Here is a 19,450-nt window from a genome sequence, read left to right on the forward strand (position 1 = left end):
TTTCAGCAAAAAAAGCAGCAGCTGAGAGAAAAATTATTATTGAAGCAGCTGGGTTTCTTCTTAGTAAACCTCTTCTCTGAAACTTTTGAACTGCTTGTTCCCTCTTTTCTTCTAGACCTTTTAGTACTCTGTGGCCCCTTGTGTGTCCAAATAGTCCCCATTCTTTCCTAAAGCTATTTGGGATGAAGATAAAGATGATTCAGAGCTTCTACTTACAGGTATGAAGACCCATTTTAAAGAATAACTGGGAAAATGAGCATGCCTCTGTCATACTCTCAGAAGATGATGATTCCCAGAGTTCTTATCTCCATACAAATCACATTCAGTATCGAAAAGCTCAAGGTCTCCCCATAACAAAACACAGCCAGTTTATTTCCTAATGCAGTAAGACACTAAACACCACATTATTTACAGGTCATAGTTCAAACAACAGGATTAAAAGAAAATGAAAGTATCAGAAGTGTAGCAGTACAGCCAATGATGTTTTAGATATAAATAAACCAACCACTGACAAATTTCACAAAAGTTAGTTTCTTAAAACCTACATGAAAGTCCTGTACCACTGTATTTTACATACCCTTATATACCCAGCCCTGAGCCGAGGACAGAAAATTTTACCAAGACACTTAGTTTTTAAACTATATTTGGAAAAGAATTTTTAACAACTGTGTTGAGGTTTCTACGGTGGTGTCCTTGTCTTAGGGATCTATGGGTACCACCAATCAGTGTGAACAAGAGCATCAGTAAAGAGCTATCATTTTAATAACCATACGATCTAAACCCACTTAAAACTGATCAAGTGAACAAGTATTAACAGCCAGTGGGTATTAGTGGTTGTATCACTGACAGAACTCTCGGAGCTACACAGAGTTTCCAAAGCTCTTGGGAAAAGCAGATGGGGAAAGCTCTGCTGCAAAGTCTGGAACACAAGGCACCTTCTGCTATGGGGGAGTATGCTTCTTTGGGCAAATCCAGCTGCACTTCACAGCATTTCTGCTGGTTTGAAAGTTCTGACTTTTGACAAAAAGTATTTGCTACAGAAAAATACACACCGACACACTCTTTTTTAATGGTTTTATAATGCCAAAAGAGATTTCCTAACAGCACTCACTGTGCATGGAGTTGGGATAGTAAATATTCTTAATAAGCCATAACGTATCAAATATGTTATGGAAATAGCATTTCCATCACATCTTTTGCATACACAATTTCACTAGGATAAGCTAGAAAGTAAACTCATTTTTATGGCATTGCCCTTCTCAGAGGGAGATAGTCCTAGTAGGCTATCTGTGAAAGAACAGTGCATCTCTAACACAATCACTGTCTTCTCATGGAATTTTTTTAAAATTCTGTTATAATAGCAGCCTACCAGGAAACAGCAAAACACTCTTAGCCAAATGACATTTTCCAATTTTGTAACCTAAATTCTTACAGGATAAGAATGCAATTCCTAGACGTGACAGAAGCAACACTGATGACCACTTCTCTCAAGACCACAAAAAAGAACTACAAGTATTCAGATTATGGCAAACTTGCTTCAGAGTATTGTATCAAATCTGCTATGCATTCCATACCACAAGAACTACAGGATATAATTATGAGAAACAGGACTAAAAACAAATGCCTCCTTCTCACACATACAGAACACCATTGTGGGCAGAAGCTCTTAAAAATAAATTATATATTGTTTCACTTGGGAAGCAAGAATAACATATTTGGAAAGCAAGAATAATGTATTTTCAGATAGAAAAGGGCATAGAGGCAGCACGCCTTCCTTCTTCCTCAAGCACCATTCTCACTTCACTTTGAGAAAAGACAGGAAGAGGAAAGAAAAAATGGCAGCAAAGAAATAGAATGATTTCTATATTGTCAGTGCTGCAGATCTGGAAAAAGGTTATCACTCACACTCTGCTCATATACATTATCTTTTTTAAGGAAACACTAGGATTTTCCATATAAGTTTTTAAAAAGCAGTATCAGTATTGTACTCAGTATCAAAAAAATGAGGAGTTAAGATGGTAAAATATCACCTAAATTACATCTATAGGATTTTTAAAAGTGCAAGTCTAGGACAAAAATCATTAACTTACAATGTACTAAAATTTGAAGCATGGAAATTTCTCATTATTTTATATACTATCACAACAGTAAGTGATGTATACTCTCTAATGCAAAAATAGGTAACATCATGACTGTATCCACTTGCAAAAGTGTGTACAGATATGGTTAGATGAACAGTCCACCTATAGCAAGAAAAGGTTTAATGATATACTTAACTATTTTATTTGAAAAATTACCATAAAAATGTAAAAATACAGCTAAGTAACACTGACGTTTTTACCTGGGTCTCTACATTTATTGATATTTGTCCCCAAACCTCTAGCACTATAAGCTGTCCCCTCTCCCTGCCCATTTCCAGTCTTAATACAGAGGTGCAGGGATGCCTGAGCGGCTCCAGAGTCCATAGAAGGAAAAGCTGAAATGCTAAAAATGCATGCAAAAGGCTCTAACAGGAAAAAAGAAAAAAAAAACCCTGAGAAATAAAGTGAATGGAAAAGAAAAAGCTATCTGCAAGCATCCAGAGATTTGCTCAGTCATCCTTGTCTTTTGCTCCACGGTTAAGGATGCGTGTGAACTCAATGTAGTTGAAATTCCCCTTTTTGTCAGTTGGTGCCTCTCTGTAGAGCTCATCTACCTCTTCATCTGTAAACCTGTCTTCCATGGTTGTCAGCAGCTCTCTCAGGTAATCTTCTGGAATAAACCCTAGAATGCAATTTAGGGAGAGAATCATAAAAGGGAAGAAGTTGTTTCTTAGCAAGTCTTCAAAAGCAATTGGATGAACAGTAAAACAGTAACAACAGGCATGAAGTTAACTAATACAGCATGTAATATTTGCAGAGCATTTGCACCACGAGCCTGAAATAATTCCTCAATTGAATTCTAAAGAAATTCCTTTAATTCAAAGGGGAGGGGGAAAGTTTGATGCATTTTATACAGTTTCTTGAAAAGAAACCCTGATATCCTGTGACCTAGTAATACCTATTTCCATATATTGATCTTAAACAACTCCAAGTGGAACAGCAAGTTCCTGAAGTAGGAATACAGTCACTGCTGATCTTCATTATACAAGATGTTCTCTTAACTGAATTATAATTTTCTTGACTTAATTAGATATATTTGTGCATCTTCTATAAACTAGTTTCCACTAGGGACTAAATAACCAGTGGCTGTCTTTTCACCGCTGCACAATACTGTTGCTGGAGGCAGTTTATATAGATACAGTGAATTGCTGGCAAGTGTCCAGGCAAAGAGTTTACAACAGAAAAGACTTTCAGACAGGACTGAGCAAGTTAACTCAAATGGGAAGAAGAATATTTATGGCAGAAAGTTAGATATGAAGAAGCTAGTGAAAAAAAAGGTAGGATATATCAAGTTATTTATCTTATAAAATATTAGCACAAAAATTTAGACAAAATTAACAAAAATATAAAAATGAGCAATTAATGAGTTCAACACTGCCAAAGGAGTTCTGTTAATTCAATTTCAATAGACAAGCAGAACTGCCAGTTGCCAAGTAATTCCAGAAAAGTTTAGAGATTAAAAAAGGAATGTACAAAATAAATGGTAGATGTTGACTGCAGAATGCAGAGACTGCTTAATGTTGAAATAAGAGGTATCATGCCTTAAAAATGCACAGTAATTGCCTCTTTTGAGAAAAAAGGTGGTTACTGAACTCTAGTTTGAGAAATACCAACAACAGAACAGAGGAGGTAAATGCCTGCGCCAAATAAGATATGTAAACTATGCAGGACAGCTGGAAATAATAAGTAGATACACACAACGACTGATGTAGATTCAGTTAGGATGTGTTAAAAAGTTCTGCTTCCAAAAGGGAGCTGAAAAACTTCAGCAGAGTTCATTAGAGAGAGAAAACATAACAGGTAATCAGGGGACCAAAAGGCAGTCAATGAGCATGACAAATTATCATGGGGTTGGTCTATGCTGCGGGGAAGGGGAAAAAAATGTTACAACATATGCTAAGTAAAACAGCATCATCTTCCAATGTAGACAAGCCCTTCATTAATGCCTCCAAATGAAGAAGGCTAAAAGCTATGTTCTACTTTAAAAACAGGGAGAATATTCAGTTAGGCAGGCCCATCTTAATCGGGTCAAATTTTCCAGTTCTCTCTTTGTGGGTCAAGAAAGGAACAGCACAGCTAAATAGATTAGGTTTTCCCCTTCTGCAGTGCTATGGAGATCAAACAGTGATGAGAGATGACATAAGGATTAGTATTCAAAGAATGCAAAGCTTTTGGTGCTGCAAGTTTAGCCTCAAGGATTTAATTGCTTTTGTCTGAATAGATAGGTATATAAACTCTGAACTAGGTTGACAGACTAGGAATACATTAAAAGTTTTATCAGCACAGAATTATAAACCAACTACTACTCCCACCCTTCCTCAAATTAACTCACACACAACTTCAATATAGACAGAGAGTAACAAACTAATGAAGCAAGATTTAAGATTCAGTCTTTGGCAGACAGCACAAAACAGATGACAACAGGGCCGTCAAAGAGCATAGACAAAAGAGATACCAAATGCAGACAGATATAAGCGTTTATACTAATTTCATAGCACTACTAATTTGTGTGACAGTAATGCTGAAGTAACATACCCAACTAGACTGGCAATATAGGGAATGGAAGTAAAAACCAACAAATACAATTGCTTTATGCTCACAAAGAGGATCTGATTTGCATTATTCCTCTTCAGAAGAACTACACCAATGTAGAGCTACAAATCAAGCCCCTAATGCGCACACACATGGAGATTATTAAGTAGGCAAAAAAAAAAAAAAAAAAAAAAAAAAAAGGTTTGACATAGCTAGAAATGCTTTTGTTCATTTTGAAAAGGAACAAACTGACCAAAAATCAAGTCTGAGAATAAAATGAATAAATGGCAGACAACATGAGTTCCACAAATACATTACACATTGTTATGAAGAATGAATTTTAGTTATTATGAATCAAAATCAACAAAACTTAGCATAAATATCTAACTTGTTTCCTAATTAAAATTAGAGGATGGCATAAGACACAAAAGAGGCCATGGAACCATTATGCTAAAATCATTCTAGGACTAGACTAAAACATTTATCACAGAGAGTTTAAAAATAATCAAATCAATCTCATCAGTATAGGGGGGTTTGAACTAGTAACTTATTATTTAAATAGACATAGAAGGTTACTGTTCAAAAGAACTGGTAGCACAGTAATTTTCTTTGTATCCTTTATATCCTAATTCACAGGCTCTTGTTCTGGCGCACACAAAAACCCTGTAGCACAGTGAGTAAGACTACCTGTGGAGAGAAAATAATTAACCTGCTAACAAAAATTCCTTCTCTAGGAGATGGTAAAGACATTTCCCTCAAGAGGGAGGAAGTCAGTTAACATTTGAAAGGCCTTACCAACAGAAAATCTGTTTACCTACACCCCAGCAGGAAGGGGATACTCTTCGAAAAGGCAAAAGGTGCTAAAAACACACAGACTGAAAATAGCTGTTTGAAATGGAATAATATCTTCTGAAAGGTTCAGAGCGCATATCCACAGATTAGACTGAAATACTGTAGTAGACGGCTGTGAGGAAAGAGTATAGGTGCAATAACGTCTGTAGTATAGAGGCTACATAATTTCTGCATGTGCTAATGTAGCCTGGACCCTTGATAACTAGAGGCCTTACATGTTCCTAACATGGCAAAGCCTTGATATTCCACACAATGCCCTAAGGAGTTCATCTCTTCTTGCTAAATACTTCTCCAGAATCTCAGCCTTCATTAATAAATAAATAAAAGCATGAACTCTAATGTCATGATTATAGATGCAACCTTTAAAATCTGATGAAGTAAAAACAAGCTCTGCATTTTCCTCTTTTTTTCCCCCCTCACTGTGCTTGTCAGTCCAATTAGTCATTTCTGTCTTTTAGACCCACCCTGTTTATATCCTTAGATCATTAAGGCTACAGCCCTTCCTGCAACCTGAAAACAAACCGAACTGTGGGTGAGAGCATGGCACATGGCATTTGTCATCAAAGCCAAAACACAAGCTAGTAAAGAAAAGGGTTTAGAAAAAAAAATTTATGTAGTCTGGCCAGTCTGTCTTGAAATACTAAATACATCAAAGAATTCAGATACACATCAAATCCACTGTGGGGTTTGGGGGAACAAACTCAGTTGTATTGCAGATTTCACATCGGTTACCTTTAAAAGGCCATAGAAAGCTATATATTACCAATTTGAATTCATCTTCTTAGAGCAAATGCACCCTATTTTGCACTTTGAGGAAGAAACACACTGCCTGCATGTAAGCACTCTTCTTCAAAGCCCACAGAAGAATATTAATGCCAGCAGGCGGTACTCAGACTGAACAGCCAGACTGTTTTCACTCTTACGCAGTAGTCATATTCCGATTACTTGGTAGAACGTGCCATCTAGAAGGATTACTGCATAATACCTCATTTATAAAGGTGAAAACATAACCATACTATTTAGAAATCCAAATAAACAACCTAAAAATATTAAAGTCCTTAGTGGCTGAGTTTCACCCACATACCTGTTGCTTCCTCAGCAAAGCAAGCAAAAGCATTTCTGGTTACATCTTCTGGACCAGTGCCATTTAACTGCAAACATTGTGAGGAACATAGTGAAGTTTATGGGGCCTGGAGCCTCATTCATCATGGCATCTAGATATTCCTCTGTTGGATTCTTTCCTACAAATAAACTGACTCTTATTTATGCTTTAAAACTAAAGAAAAAGTGAATAGCATAATGCAAACTGAGACATCTCTTACAAGCTATCCCAAACTTAGTTCAATCATAATAGCACTAACTTGTTTGACGACTGTAAACAGAAAAGGGACACCACCAAGGGAGGCGACCATATCATGCAAGTCGTCTTTGTCAATGAAGCCGTCCCTGTTCTGATCAATCATGTTGAAAGCCTCTTTGAATTCTTGAATCTGTGACTGATCAAACATTGCAAATACACTGGAAGTGGCACGCTGAGGGCGCTTTTTGGTGGTCTTTGTGTTTGCTTTTTTGCTAGACATGTTGATTTTTGGATACTAGGAGAGAGGTAAATACATTAAACATAATAAAATCAGAGTTAAGACTTAAAGAAAAATTGTGCTAAGGTTTACCATTGAAGTTCACAGATGGAAAACACTTCTAATACTCTTCTATTTCCTCTCATCAGAACCTTTTACCCTAATCAAGAAGGGAGAAAGAGAAGCAGAAAATACAAGCAAATAACAGCCAGACTCCTAACAAAGAAGAGTTACTAGAAGATGTATGCTAAATGTAACTTCTAGCTTTAAAAGGAAGTTTTGTCTGGGAACCCTTCTTCTTGATACATACATCTGCAAGAAGGGAACTCTGACTGGTCTCGAGTCTAAAGGAGCAAAGTGAGGTTTTGAAAGCTATTGTTAAGCCTGTGAAAGAATGGATGACTATGTATATATGTATGGATATGAATATATAGATATACTACAACTGTGCGCAATATTCGATAGCAAGGGAATGAGTAATGCAATTCAGTTCACATGAACAAATTCCAAAGTACCTATACTTGATGCTTAACAGCAGTGAGTGGTTGTTATCTTTTTATAGTGATGCATTTTTGTCTTTGCCTTGCTAATATTATATATATATATATATATATATATATATATATATATATATATATATAAAGAACTGTGCAAGCTGTATTTCTTCTGATACCTACAATCTCATCTCAATTTACATTTATTCATTTAATTTTACCACAAATGCACAGGTCTGGCATACTTGAAAGCTGATTTCTGCTGCCTATTCATTTAAGCAAAAGGGCAAAGCAGCCTTCTCACAATGCTTTTACTTGTCTCCCTGGAACATCTGCTCAAAATAGGTATCTTCACCTGTAGCACTCAGGCAGCCTGGAGCTTGGGTCTGAACAGCAAACTGCCATGTCCCTCTTCAGTCACTTTGTCATCCCCACTATTACTGAATTTACCTGTTACTAAGACTGCTGAGGTTCCCTCTACAGTGCTGTGGAGCAAGCTGAGAAGCTTCAAGATTTTATGAAGTGAACTGGTAGAGAATGCATGTGTGTCCTTTACACTATATGGGAGGGATGGAAGAGGACTGCAGGAAGGCATTGCACACTCTGCCCTTCACCCAAGGTTTTACCACAAAAGGTTGTCAGCTTAAGAGAAAGCAACAGCCATGCACTGACGCCTCATAAAACCAACAACAGCTTGGTAGCTACGCTTTGGCCTGGGCCTATTCATATGAAGAGAATAAAGCTTGGAGATAACATTCAGCTGTCCAGCGAGCACGTGACACGTGAAATTGCACTGAGGACAATTTTTTTTTCCTCAAAGCAGACAGACCAAATATTTGGTGTGTTTAAAAGCCGTTCCCTCTGAAGCAACCACCACCTGCCCTAGGTTGCAAGGGCGCGCCTCCATCCTTGCACTGGGTGTCCAGAAGCTCTTGCAGTCCCCGCGTTTCTCGGGCGCGTGGAATCCCTGTTTGTTCCTCGCTTGTTGAGTCCCAACAAAACCACGCCAGCAGCCCCGGCTTCTCCGCCGGTTGAGGCCGAGACTCAAGCAGCCACGGACGATGGCGCCAGGGCCGGCCTCTCCGCCGCTGGCGACATGTCCTTCTTTTCCGGCCCCCAGCGGCGGAAAGGCCGGTACCGGCGGCGTCGCCTCTCGCTGGCAGCAGCTGCGCCCGCCGCCAACGGTCACGGCCAACGGTCATTGGTTCGAACGCCTTCTTCCACGGTCACTGCCAGCCCTGCCGCCACCGGCCCCCGCCGTCTCCCAGCCCCCGCTGCCCCAGCGCGCGGAGCACCAGCACTGAGCAGCCCCCGCGGCCGGCGGCAGGACCCCGGGCTGCCTGAAGGGAGCCGCCCCGCTCTGCCGACCCAGGCTCACCCCAGCGGCCGCCGCAGGCACCTGGTGCGACCCAGGCGGGGAACGGCGGTCCCGGCAGCAGCTCCCGCAGGCGCGGCGCTTCCCAAAGAAACCATCGCCCTCGCCGCCAGCGAGGGTGGCGAGTAGCGGGCGAGGGGGCGGGCGCGGTGGGGAAGGCGGAGCGGAGCGGGAGCGAGCCCTTCCCCCGACCATCGCAGCCGCGGGCTCCCCCGGGGCGGTCGGCTCAGGCCGCCTCCGCAGCAGCCTCTCTCCCCTGCGGGAGCGGCGCATTGGTGCAGCCCGGGGAAGTTCCCGCGCCTCCCTGGCGGAGGAGGGGTGTCCCCGCCGCCGCCGCCGCCCGCTGCCGTGCGGAGACACCGGCCCGGGCAGCCGCGGCTCTTGCGTCGTCACGGGCCGCGGCGCCGCTCCGCGCCCGCAGGCGCCGCCCCACCCGCGCCGCCGCCGGGCGCTTTCAGTCCGGCGTGCCGCAGCGGCGGCGGTGCCGTTCAGCCCGCTAACGGCCGCTCCGGGGCGCCGGGCTGGACCAGACCGGCCGGGGCTGCACCGTCGCCCTCCGCCGGCGCTGCTGGACCTCCGTGCTCCGGGGGGCGGGGCTCTGCCTCCGCGCTTTGATTTCGCGAGGCAGAAAAGGTGGTCTGGGGGGGTTTCTTCGCCTCAGCCAGTTCTCGTTCCTGTTCGCTTTTTTGTGTTGAAGACGGAGCCTCGGTCGGTGTGCCCTGAAGTCTCTGCCCGTGTCCGCGAAGTTAGCAGGCTTGTAGCGTCGTAGGAATGAGGTAAACGAAGCTCGATCATTTGGCAGCATACGGCCTGAATAAGAAATGTAAGTTTTTTTCCTTACGTTCAGCCTTGCTCACGTTTCGCTGCAGGGCTCGGTGAAGTTCTGCTTTGTGTCTTCAGGTCTCGTGCGTGAGTGCTCCCGCATCGACAAGTGTTAATGCTTGTAATAGTTATAGATAAATGCAGTGAAAAGGACAGCACTCATTTTTTTTGCTTTCTTCATTTACTAATGTAAGGCTCCCAGAGAAGTGGAATACTAGTTCTTTTTACTGCTTCCCCGAGGATGGGGAATGAAATGACTTCATTAGAAATTGCTTGTTACCTGTGACCCAAATGCTTCTGCATTTTTGAAAATTTTCTAAATTTAATCGTCATTCACATTTTGCTTGTTTAAGTTCCATAGAGCAGTTGGGCTTCAGGTAGCTGCTGTTCAGTACACAAAAGATTCTGAAATATTGTCAGATGGGAAAGCTGCGCTGTTAGTTCATCGTTCTCTTAAATCCACCCCCACATTTTATCAGTTTCTTTGGTATGCAAGCAGTATACATTGGTATCTTGGTATACAATGATTGAGAGAAAAGGAAAAAAATAGATGAACAGACTTGCCGAAATAGCCAATTATAGTTACAGAAGTAAATGGATTAAGTTTAGGCACTCTGCATAAAGAAGTTAATGTACACTCTAAAAGCTGCTGTCCCAAGTTAGAAGGTAGACACTTTAGCTGCTAAAAGGGCCAACTGCCCCCCCCACCCCCAAAATAGAAGAGTTACTTCATGAGGGCTGAGAATTTGGCCTCATTAACTTCTAAGAATACTTCTTGAAGAATTTTAACATCTCTTTTCTAAAACTTGCCTCAAAATGCGGTGGAGAAAAATTATTAAAGTCTGATGGATCAAGGGCATGGTCATGAAAATGTGTTGGGGAAAAATCCTCTGTAATTACTGGGTATGGTACATAATTTCAGGATAATTATATGCAAAGTGTGAGTGGCAGAAAAGCAGTAGAAATGCCAAGATAGTGATAGAGTTACTCAAGTACCCAGTGATAATGTTGAACAGCTGGATTGTGTGTTGAAGTTTAATAATGAAAATAGTTATTTGATTTCTTAAATGAAGAGCCTTTCATTTGTTACTTTACATTGAACCAGTGCTGCAAATACAGTACTGCATTACAGCGTATGTTTTCCAGTCCATTAAGAGATGTTACATGAAACGCATGTCAACATGTCTGTTGCTCCCAGTGTGTAACTTCTGGGGATGTGAGAATAGGTACAGTGTTACTGCTTGCCCCATGTGATATCAGTTCCTACTGATGGATTAGCCTGTCTGTTCGTCTGTCTCTCTTACTTTCAAAGCTTTTTTTTTTTCCCTCTGATTTGTCATATCATAATGAAAGGAGAAGCAGTTGTTAAATGCAGACCATTTTCTGTGATGTAAATGTGTGTAACTGTTAAGGGCTTTTTAAAATGGTTTAGTTTTACTTGATTTCAGTGTTTGTGACACAATTTAAGAAAGTTAAGGGACAAGATCAGATACATTTTGCCTCATAATATTTGCAGAATATTTTTTACTCAATGACACTTCTTTTTTTTTTTTAAATAAACATGACTTTTTAAAAGTTGTATTAGCTTGTGCTTCAGCCCTGACTGATGAAGATCCGTTGTGATGACCTCTCACTTGAATGGGGCTCTCTTTGTGGTGTTTAAACCTCACTCTGGAGAGCTGTCAGACCTGTGAGCCGCTGTCAGACCTGTGAGCCGCCCTCAGCTCTGAACAGTACTTAGCTCACTGCAGCTGTGGATCCCTGGGGATACACTCCCTGGAGGGGAGTGCAGGAGTAGCTGTAATCTCCCTACCTGATGTCTTACAGGCCGTTTCTGAGTGTACAGGGCATTAAGCTACTGGCCGTTTCTTGAATACACAGGCTCCTCTGTGCGCAGAGAGCTGTGCTCCCATTTTACTATCTGATAGGATAGCAGGCCTGGTCTTGAGGATGGTCTTTGGGCCTCCTAAGGAAAGTGCATTCTAGGAAGTGCAAGGCTGAAATAGTAGCTCTGGTGCTCAGTGGTTTATCCAGCCTTTTGCCACCACACGGTGCAAAGCGGCCCAGAGTCTCCACGTCCTGACCCTGGAAGCAGGAATGAAGCATTTCAGCAGCTGCTCTGCAGAGTGAGTTTGTCATTCACAGCCTCCTATGGGCAGACCGGGCACTGGGAAGGGCATTTGGGTCCAATGAGCTCTCAGGCTGTGGGTTGAAAGGATTCTAGCCCTTAGTACTGTACCAAGAATTAGTGCCACCTAGTGAGGAGCTTTGTTTTTATACAGCATTTGTTTTATGGGCTGGAGAAAAGCAATTGCACTACCACATCGAGGAATGTATGCCAAAAGGTTGTTTATTTCTCAGCACTGTGCAATTTTGTGTGTAAGAAATACAGAACAGGAATTAATTTAACCATTCTGCAAACATGACCAGATTTTTTTAATGCTAAATTCTTATTTAACTCCTCCAGTTTTCTTCTGCCTGCTACCTTTTTCTTCTATTACTCCCACCTTCTTTCTCATATATGCCAGTCCTGTTTAAGGAGGAGTCATTCTTTTTAAGCAATATGTATACAGTTTTCCCATCCTGTCCATCTAAAATATTCAGTTACTTTGGTGCTGTTGAAATGTTTTCCTAGATCTAATTTTCTTGGATGGTCCAGAAGCCTTCAAAATTATCTATTTCATACATAAACTATACAGCTGCTTTCCACACTAAGCAATTTACAGTAAATCTTTTTCCTACTTTCATTTATTTCTCTCAGTTTCTTTTTCTCCAACTCTACTGAGTTATGCATTTGTGATAAGCTTAATGAAGCAGGATCAGTCTGTGTTATTTGATGCTTCTTTGTAAACCTCATGAACATTACAGGAACAGTTTGGGTTTTTTTTTTTTTTTTTGGTTTACCTTCCAACCTTCCACCCATGCCTTACTTCTTCTTTTTTTGCTGAATCTTAGAATTATTTCTGTATGCATCCTTTCCTTTTTTGAAGAGGAGGGAGCACTTCGTGCTTTTAACCTGAGTATCAGCCCATCCCAAAGGGGAGTGCAACAGCACTGGCCATATACAGGTGCTTGGGAAAGAACAAGAATTGTGGAAGCATATGATATCATCCCTGAATCCTCTGCCAACCTCTACTATAGCTCACAGGTGACGGGGGAAAGCCACCCTGAACCTTATGTGGTATTCAGTAACCTTGAAGAATTTCTTTCAGGAGCTGGCCTCGTGTGTAATCCTTGAGTTGATGTAAATTTAGCATCTACAATATTCTTTGCAAGGGTGCTATTTATGAAGGGTGCTGCATGAAGAACCTTCCTTTTGTTTATTTTAAACCTACCTATTCATAGCTTTATTTGATGCCCCAGCTTTTGTATTGGAAGAAATGATAAGGCTAGATTGTGTGCCCACCTCACTAGTGTTACATTTGGTTCTAGAGAACTCTTGCGTATCCCATCAGCTCTAGCAGACTAAGAGTCCTGCTTATGTAATTATTCTTGTCCCTTTGGCCATCATAGATTTAAGACCAAGGGTGTGTATGTGTAGGAAACAAACAAAAAAGACTTAAAAAAAGGAGACTAGAAGAAAAAGCATATTTTTAATTTTCACATTGAAATAAGAACTTTAAAAGCATGAAACCTCAATAGAATGGAAGGTTTTACCACTTAAGAGATTTTTCTGAGCATATTATCACTGTTCAACAAAAATAGCAAATGCTAATTAAAGAGGTTTAGTATTGAGAGCACAATGAACATTAAATATATGCAAATTTCAATCAAAATATTAAGGCAGTAACTAGGTCACAACAGTCATTTAACAAAAGCATTTTGACTGTTAATCTCTTCACCTAGTTTTTGGGATCAACCCTCTGCCTTTCCATCCCCTCCCTGATTTCCAGCTGGTGTCTTTTGTCTCTGTCAAACTACTGTAAATGCACTGCTGCATCAGTCAGAGCTACTGTGGCTCATTTTGTGGTACTGAGAGTGTCCCAGAACTGTTCTGGAGTTTCTCCAGTAATAATTTCAGTGTTGTGATCCAAAGGGAAAGCATTTGAAAAGCTGCAGGTAAAAGCAGGGTTTCTAAATGTGTATCTTGTCTTGGGTGTCTCAGAGGGTCTCACAGCAGGACTTCTATCCAGCTTCTGGATATCCCATGTTTTCCTCCAAAGACCTCATGAAGAAAAATGGCAACTTACTGCTTTCCCAGCCAACCCCTGCCTCAATGCTGATGCTGAGGGATGAAAAATAAAGGCTCTTGGAAAATGTGCTGGGGTCTATAGAAAAAAGGAAATGTTCTGTCTGTATTATAAATGAGGAGTAGCTCTGGTCTTGACTTTCTGGTAGTTCCCAGTGTGTATGGCTGAGGAAAAGGTGAGAACGTAAGTTCTTTGGAGCATCATATGAGAATGATGTGCCAGAGCAATGAACAGAGTCTAGAGAAGTGTAATGGAAGATAAATAAAATAAAGGAAGCCAGTTTCTGTGAAGTGCTATAAAACAGGAGAAAATGAAAAACCCCAGTATAGTTATTTTGAACTGCAGTGTGATCATTTTATGAATGGGGACTGAAATGTTGTCGATGAAGTATTGAGGGACTGGACTCAGCAAACAAGGTACTCTTTTCCAGTCTTGCATTCCTGAGTCCAGAATCACTTATTTATAAGCAACACAAATGTTTTAAAAAAAGTCGAAATGTACTTCTTGGGTTGTTCATTTCTGCTAGGTTTTTGTCCCTTCTTACCTGTTGTCTGTGTTAAAGAACTCACTGTACTGCTGCTTGTGCTGTATATCTGTCTCTGTTTTCTGTCCTAACTGTTAAGCTGCAATAGTTTTAGCCAAATCTGTGTGGGTTTTTCCCCCTTTTTGCACTAGTTTATACAGAAGTACTGCCACAGTGTTTATACATGAAGTGCAAAAATAAACAAGTGTTGATAAGGTCTTCTTTGTAAGAAGGAACTGAAGCCTCCAGTCTTGCAAACACACATGTAATTAATTCTGCTAAACTTAAGCAGACTGCAAGTTAAATTAGAGTTTGTGTCTATTTGATGTGTATGTACAAATAAGGAAGAAAATGTGCTCAATGCCTGGCTGGAGGCCTGGGATGGTATTTTAAAACATATCCAGAAAACAAGAAACAGCATATTTAGTCAGATGTTTGGCATAAAAAGTATGCTGTTTCCAGTTTTCTTATTAGCTGATGCCTGCGAAAGTTTTGTTGGCTAATGGAATAATTTCAAAATCAGTGTGCCTCTTGTGGGGTGATAGCATGCTGACAGTATAAACCCATCGCTTCGGAGATGATTAGCTCACAACCTAGGCAGAGAAGGATTCTGGCCATAATAAAGGAAACTATACAGGAAAAAACAGTGCCTGTTAGATACAATGCTAAGTCGAGGCTTGAGTTACTTGTCTCTGATGCCAGCTCCTGTCAGCGCTGATTTAACTAACTATATTTTAACAAATACTAAGACAGGGCTCACAGTCCTCCTACCAGCTCATTTAAATATGTTGGAGAAGGCCACTGTTTCACAATAATTTGTAGCCTTTCAACTCATAAAGAGATAATATCTGTAATGTTCATAAGCAAAAAAACAAAAAGCCCATGTAGTTGTAGTATTTGTAACTGACTTTCAGGCTTTATCAGAGAACAAGGCTGGTTTACTAAGGACATGAATCATGATTGCTTGGTGAAGGAGTTGGGCTGTAGTAAGTTGTTAGCATTTTACATGAGGCATTTTGATATCCTGTTCTCTTTCTAATTATATGCTTCCAAGAAAATGTGAAAACACCTTTACCTAGATTTACTACACTCATACAAACTACATGACCCCTTAAGCCCTGCAATGCAAAGTCTATTATGTTCTGAAAATACTTCTTGGCAATGTTTATTTCTGTATTGTTAAAGTTTGCAATACAAGTATTTTTGTTAAAGGTCTAGTGCAAGGATTTCCAAAGGCTGTGCTGCCACAGCAGCATACATGCTCTGTCTGCCCTTAGCAACTGAGCTCTCTCCTACCAGAAATGAGTGGTCCCAGGGAACACAATGATGCGTACAGGCCCACAGACTACAAGGACAAATGGGAACATCTGCCATGTACTGCCTAATTTAATCTTAGGACACTTTTTTTTTTTTTAATGAGTATATCAAAAGTTTAGAAAGCAGTGATCTAGAGTTGCTGCTCAGAGCACAACAAATATATGCGGTGTGGAATTTTTTCCAGTATTGCTTTTCAATACTTCATGGTAACTTTGGAAGCTGCATTTTAAGGAGCTTTTACCGATTTCTCTTCTTTCCTATGTTATTCCTGGCTTCTATAATAGTGTTCCTGTGCTGATACTGATTGTCACTGTCATCCCAAATCACTTTTTTGAAGGAGGAGGAGATCTAAAAATGAAAGAGCTTGAAAAATTGTTAGCAAACCAAAATAGGAGCATGGATGCACACGCAATACCAATTGCAGATTAACTGCTAACATCTAAAAAGTTCCGGACTGTACTTGGGTTCTTACTCACCTGTTATTTGGGTTTACATTGTCTGAATGCCTTCAATAGGGTAAAAGAGCTGTTCATTGCCATTTGAAACTCCACAGGAATATATCAAATAATACGTTAGTAACATTCCTGATAACAAAAGGCTATAGACATGAGAAACATGTTATGACAAGATTTCAAATACCTGCCAGCTTTCAAGACAAACATACTGGGCAGAATAGAGGCATACTGTTACTGATGTCCTGTTGCAGGATGGGGCCTGTGTGTTATGCTTTATTTCTTAAGATAGGATATTGATCCTAGAAACAAGAATGCAATCTAAACATAGTTCTTAGATCAGTAATGAAACAGATCCTTACTTCAGTATGTATATACACCACCTCTGTGACATTAGTAAGTTGCTAATCTACTAATATTAAGCTGGCCTAATATTGTGAAATGCTTCAGTTATCTGATCACAGTATGATATTTTACTTGCTTAAATGTAGAGTAAAGAACAGAAACAGGTGTATCTCGAGTAGTCAGAATGCTGCATATTACAAGTATATCCAGCAACAGTTGGGAGGAAGAAAAAAAACCAAAACACCAAGCAAGCATATGCTGGCAGCACTTCATACAAACAGAATCCTCTGGGGATTTTCCTCACAAAGCTGCAATACCTCTTTGGCTTCAATTTGACCTTCACAGATGTAGCCTCAGACCAAGGTAAATGGTTCATGTAAAGTAAATTGCTATTTTTCAATAGGGCTACACAGGACATGATATATCACCATAGATTTAAGACTGTTAAATAAAATGTGTGCATCAGCCTATGAAAGTAGTTTTTCATCATAAGCTCAGTCTGGCATAGAATTTGGAGACCATTCTATATGAACCCCGAGGGAAAGAAGATTAGGTTCCAATATTTTGACTGCAGAATGCTAAGTCTAAGTCATCAGACTCTCAAACTGTTTCAATGACCACAGTTATTTTTATTTTTGGAAGTGGATTATTGATGACGCATCCCTATCACTCCAGGCACACAACCTCAGCTGTCAGCACATTCCTAGCTGCCTAGCTACCAAATGCATCTGATGTTCTTATTTGGTCTCCTGGCTGTGTTGGTTCATAGCCTTGCAGCAGTTAAGGATTTTGTACTCACTTTTGCCAGTTGACTGGCCTCCTGCATTACAGTATGACTACTTGGAAAACCTGCACTTGGGAGGTCAGTATTAGTCAAACATCCTTGGAAATTCTTACTCAGCAACATACCTCTTCCTGAGAAGGTATCTTTACAACTAACACAATCCCCTGTCCCCACCTCCTCATCAGAAAAAGCAGCCAACAGAGTAACACCTGCACAACATGACAAGGAACAAAGCAGCAGCATTCCATGTTGCAGCTCGCTATCGAAAAGCACAGCAGCAAGAAAAATTTTGAAGTGGACAGTATCTCAAGGAGGATACCAGATTCTATTTTAAGTAACTCAAGTAAACATTATGTATATCATTTAAAAATCCCTGCTTTTCAGCAAGAAAAATTCCGGATTGTTTTTGTCTGCTTCTGATTACTCAGTGTAATTATTAGCATCTACAGTTGACCAATAGGATCATGAAAAGAAGTGTTCTCAACAGAACAGAAAACTAATCTGTTGAATCTTATACCATTTAGACATTAGAAGAGAGGAAAAAAAATAGTATTCTAACATGCATCCTTAATGCAGGCTACTTACATATGCACAGACATTGAATTGCACAGATGTGACAAGATTAGTCAACAGAAGTGACAGGGTAACTGTTCTTCAATTTAATGTTACATAGCAATATTTATGCAATACAATTTTTTACTAAATCTCAACATTGTTTTCTCTGTGATAAAGGCAGTGTAGGGGAAAGCTTTGATAGAGTAGTAATCTGGCTTCTAAAAAAACATGCTATTGCTAGGATCTTGCAGACATTCCAAGGAGTTATACCATAGCAATGGTATGAGCACAGAGATTGTTTAAAAACAATACTTTGAAAAGAGGAGCAGATGTGGCAGTCTGAAGTATTATAGTGAATATAGACAGTCCAGGTCTAGGAGAAAAAAATTGAGGGAAAGTGCCAGTTAGTGGATAAAAATACAGAGCTGGAAAAAGAATGGGAGAAAACTTACTTTAATTAAGCTTAGAAATGGAAGAAAGCAGGGGGCGAGGGAATCAAACTAAGCCTACTGAATATGTTTTGTAAAATTAACTTCTCTGCAAAGCTAAAACAAGATTACCTTCAAGAATGGCCACACTATGAACACAAGATTAAGAAACCAAAGCCTTCAGTGATATTAAATAGCAAATTGGACAACCACTCTTGCCTATATTTCCATCCGGGGCATTTCATGCTGTCCCAGCCTCTATAAATCCTTCAGTGAAAGTAAAATTCCTATTCCTTTTGGCCTTTAAAGTTATGGGAAGTAGGGGTTCCTGCTTAAGACATCATTGCTTATGTATTTAACAATTAAATTCTCCTTATGTTTCTAGCCTGTAGTAGCCAAAAGAGTGAGACATATGCAAAGAAAAGGTCATTTTGAGGACAAAGAGAATTAACTTTCTCTTTTGTTTTTAGTTTTCAGGACAATAGTATCTGTACAGCTTTTTGTAGGAATGAACCTTCTTTGCTTAGTAGCCCATTTATTAATAACATGTAGCTGAGGAAAACGTGCAGTCATTTAAGAAGCAAGAGGGACTTTCATCTCCTGTAGTCTTGCCAAGTTAATTCTCAGAACTACTTTGCTCCCTTTCTCACAGATGCATTAGCTGCAGAACAATAAAGCTTTATGTAGGTTTGCTGACCAAGTATTGCTTTACTCAGAAAGCTTATGTAAAGGAATTTTTCTCCTTCAATAGGGGGGAGGCAATTCCCACATATTACCAGCTTAAAAACTTAACAAACAGCAATGTAAACTTGGACATAAAATATCCCTAAACACCAACAATCTTAAAAGAAAAAGCTAGGCAGGATATCTACATGTTTAGTGATCTTAAATGCACTTTACTGGCCACTAGGCAATTGTAGCAATCTTCCCCAACCATTTGTCCAACTACATATGCTAATCAGATTCCACTTCAAAAACTGAGATAGCAGATTTCTATAGCTATGCTTTTAAAGACACCATCACTTATGGCTAGGAGCATTTTATAGCTGTAACACTGAGCATA

At 40.1% G+C, this 19,450-nt stretch overlaps 1 protein-coding gene and 1 pseudogene across 8 annotated transcripts in view; one reads left to right on the forward strand and one right to left on the reverse strand.

Moving 5' to 3' along the window:
- Positions 1-337: 337 nt before the first annotated feature.
- On the reverse strand, positions 338-7,147 carry LOC112997029 (myosin regulatory light chain 2, smooth muscle minor isoform-like; annotated as a pseudogene).
- A 1,991-nt stretch (positions 7,148-9,138) lies between these two features.
- The window catches only part of MYOM1 (myomesin 1), a 112,566-nt gene continuing 102,254 nt past the window's right edge, over positions 9,139-19,450 (forward strand). For 4 of the 8 annotated variants that reach the window (XM_026122831.2, XM_026122832.2, XM_064507248.1 and 1 more), the window contains exon 1: positions 9,139-9,794. The gene's annotated coding sequence lies outside the window, so the exon portion shown is untranslated. The remainder of the gene's footprint in view (positions 9,795-19,450) is intronic. The other 4 variants (XM_026122836.2, XM_064507251.1, XM_026122834.2 and 1 more) reach the window with 3 other exon arrangements.

This window comes from Dromaius novaehollandiae, chromosome 2 (assembly GCF_036370855.1).
Source record: "Dromaius novaehollandiae isolate bDroNov1 chromosome 2, bDroNov1.hap1, whole genome shotgun sequence".
NCBI classification, from domain to species: domain Eukaryota; kingdom Metazoa; phylum Chordata; class Aves; order Casuariiformes; family Dromaiidae; genus Dromaius; species Dromaius novaehollandiae.